The sequence below is a fragment of the Somniosus microcephalus genome, chromosome 4 (assembly GCF_052327205.1).
Source record: "Somniosus microcephalus isolate GS21.2 chromosome 4, FLI_Smic_1.0, whole genome shotgun sequence".
Classification (NCBI taxonomy): domain Eukaryota; kingdom Metazoa; phylum Chordata; class Chondrichthyes; order Squaliformes; family Somniosidae; genus Somniosus; species Somniosus microcephalus.
This window is the reverse complement of record NC_140990.1, coordinates 105752030-105755734: the sequence shown is the minus strand read 5'-3', so window position 1 is coordinate 105755734 and position 3705 is coordinate 105752030.

Below are 3705 nucleotides of genomic sequence, written 5' to 3'. Positions count from 1 at the left end.
CCTCGAGCCGTTTTCTGTTCCGCACGGTCCTCGAACTCCTGATGGTAACTGGACTTGGACTTCACGGTGTGAACCGTCTCCGGAGGAGTCTTCCTTACTCTGGTCAAATCTTAGACTGACTTGCTGACGATTTACCTGAACGGTTATACTCTTTTCTGGCCCTAATCTTGGCGCCAAATCAACCGTTTTCCTTTGTTAAGGTTTCTTTAACAAAAGCAAGCACATTAATTTTAACTGCTCGCAAATCAAACTAATGGGAATCCGATTAGTGTCCCTTCGTTTGTGTGTGCTCAGCAGATTCTGAGATCGGTTACCGCTTTGCCATAATGGGAATCCGTTTAGTGTCCCTCCGTTTGTGTGTGCTCAGCGGTTTCTGAGATCGGTTACCGCTCTGCCAGCGATTAGCGCACCTCCAGGTGCTAATAGTTTTGTTTACTGCTGTAACCACATTACAATATCAAAAACAGTAAAGTTCTGGATTCTTCTAATCGATGATGACTCAGACTGCTGTTAGGTACTGTGTTTATGCCCTTTTGAACTGGGCCATGAGAACAGCCAACTCCATTCTGTGTTCTCACAATGTGGCCAGTTCAGGGGCCCTACCCGGATACTGCATTTCATGGATTTTTGCGAACCCTACAGATGTGGTTGGAGAGTGCATGAGGGGAAATAGGAGAGAAACTAGAAAAATAAATCATTTCAGGGCTATGGTGGGGTGGGGGTTAATCTATGAGGAAGTTTTGCCCGGTGGCTGGGGGAAGGGAGGGAAGTGGCGAAGGCAGCTGAATGGATGGTCTCAATCTTTGTAACAAAGAAGTTCATAGGTTCCTTGCACTTGTTGTTTGTGGTGAGGGTGAGGACCCGATAGTACTTTATGTGGTGCAGCAAGGTCTGCCGGTGAAAGGTTAAACTAGTTGTCTGCAATAGACGTTCAAGTCTATGTTCCTTGGACATGGAAGCAGAGATGAGAGTCATATCATTGTGAACCACCAGAGAATGTAATGGTTTATTGGGTCAGGGGCATCAAAGGTGGAAGTGAGGGTGTGATTGACCAGATCGGTAGCTGCAGAAAGGTCATGGTGAATGGAGGGCCAAAGGCTATACAGTGTGGAATATGAAATTCATCGCTAGGCACACCCCTTGTCTCGCTGTTCTGGTGATGAAACTGACATATACCAGAGAAGGTAAAATATTACCTCGGTATAGCCTATCAACAAATTCGAGACAAATCTCACCCGGCCAATTACCACTCTATCAGTTTTCTATTAATCCTCAGTAAAGTGATTGACGAGTTTTAAGTATTGCTGTGAAGTCGCATCTACTCACTAATACCCGGCTCACCGATACTCAGTTTGGATCCTGCCAGATGCACCCGGATGCAAACTTCTCACAGCCTTGATACAGACATCGTTTCAATGGGGGTCCAAGGGGGGAATTCTCCAATGGTTGAGGTCATACCTGCTACAAGTAATGTGGTTGTTCTTGTCGTAACTCAGGGACGTGTCCTCAGAGTAACCAACTCCAGCTGCCTCATCAATGACATTCCGCCGTCATAAGGTCAGGATTAGTTCCATTCACTGATGATTCTGCCGTTTGCAACGCCATTTACAACTCCTCCAATAGCAACGTCTGCACAACACCCAGATTGGGCTGATACGTGGCAGGTAATAAGCCAGTTTCATAAGTACCAGGTGTATTGATCAAAACAAAGAACACCCACCTGCCCGTGAACTTCACAGAGTCCCCAATGACAAACACTTGGTGATCACTATTGACTGGAAGCTGAACTGCACCAGCCATATCAATACTGTGACTGCAAAAGCAGGGCAGAGGCTGGGCAGGGGCTGGGCAGAGACTGGGCAGAGACTGGGCAGAGACTGGGCAGAGACTGGGCGGAGGCTGGGTGGAGACTGGGCGGAAGCTGGGCAGAGGCTGGGCAGAGGCTGGCCAGAGGTTGGGCAGAGACTGGGCAGAGGCAGGGCAGAGGTTGGGCAGAGGTGGGGCAGAGACTAGGCAGAGGCTGGGTAGAGACTGGGCAGAGGCTGGTCAGAGGGCGGGCAGAGACTGGGCAGAGGCTGGGCATCCTTTGAAAGTGACTTACTGCTTGATCCTCAAAACCTACCAAACACCTAGAAGTCTCAGGTCAGAAATGTGATGTAATACAGACCACTCACCTGGATGGGCATCAACAACATCCAACAAGCGCAACACCATCCAGGACAGAACAGTTTTTGATCAGTGTCTGTGTACCACTAGATTCATTATCCACCCCCTCCAGCACTGCGGCTGCAGTAAGCTCGGTCTACAGAATGCACTGCATTAACTCACCAAAGTTACTTCGGCAGCACCTGCTTCCCCTGTGATCTTTACACCAGGAGGAGAAGAGAAGAAATTTCGTGAGAACCATCACTTCCAGCACACCATCCTGACTTGGACATATAAGAACATAAGAACATTAGAAAAAAGAGCAGGAGTACGCCACATGGCCCCAGAAGCCTGCTCCGCCATTCAATAAGATCATGGCTGATCATCGACCTCAACTCCACTATCCCGCCCAGTCTCCATATCTCCTGATTCCCCTAAAGTCCAAAAATCTATCGATCTCAGCCTGGAATATACTCAAAGACTCAGCATTCACAGCTATCTGGGCAGAGAATTCCAAAGATTCACAACCCTCTGAGTGAAGAAATGTCTCCTCATCTCAGTCTTAAATGGCCTACCCCTTATCCTGAGACTATGCCCCCTAGTTCTAGACACTCCAGCCAGGGGAAAAAACATCTCAGCATCTACCCTGTCAATCCCCTTAAGAATCGTCTATGTTTCAATGAGATCACCTCTCATTCTTCTAAACTCCAGAGGGTATAGGCCCATTCTACACAATCTCTCATCATAGGAAAGCCCGCTCATCCCAGGGATCAATCTACTGAGCCTTTGTTTAATCGCCTCCAATGCAAATATAGCTTTCCTTAGATAAGGAGAACAAAACTGTGCACAGTACTCCAGGTGTAGACTCACCAAGGCCCTATACAATGTAGCAAGACTTCGTTACACTTAGACTCCAACCCCCTTGCAATAAAGGCCAACCTGTCATTTGCCTTCCTTATTGCTTGCTGTATCTGCATGCTAGCTTTCTGTGCTTCTTGCACGAGGACACCTAAGTCTCTCTGAACATCAACATTTGAAAATTTCTCACAATTTAAAAAAAATGTGTTTCTCTATTCATCCTACCAAAGCGAATAACCTCACAATTCCCTACAGTGTATTCCATCTGCCACCTTACTGCCCGGTAACTTAGTCTATCTATATCCCAGACCCTTCATCGGTTCTCAGTCAGAATCCAAGCATTCTCCAACTAACACCACGTGAGAGCACCGTCAGCAGAAGAACTACTTCAGCTCATAGAGAAGACCCACCACCAGCATTTCAGGTCACCAAGGATCGACAATAACTGAAGCCTTGCCGGTCTCAACTACATTCCAAGAACCAACTTTAAAAATTAATTCAATGGGGGTGGAATAATTAGCTGCAGTTGCGAATTGCATGAGACTCTGACCAGGGAGGAGAATTAAGTCTATTGCCAGGGAGGGGAATGGTGTCTGTGTGCAGGGAGGGGAATGGATTCTGTGTCCAGGGAGTGGAATGGAGTCTCTGTCCAGGGAGGAGAATGGAGTCTGTGTCCAGGGTGGGGAATGGAGTCTCTGTCTA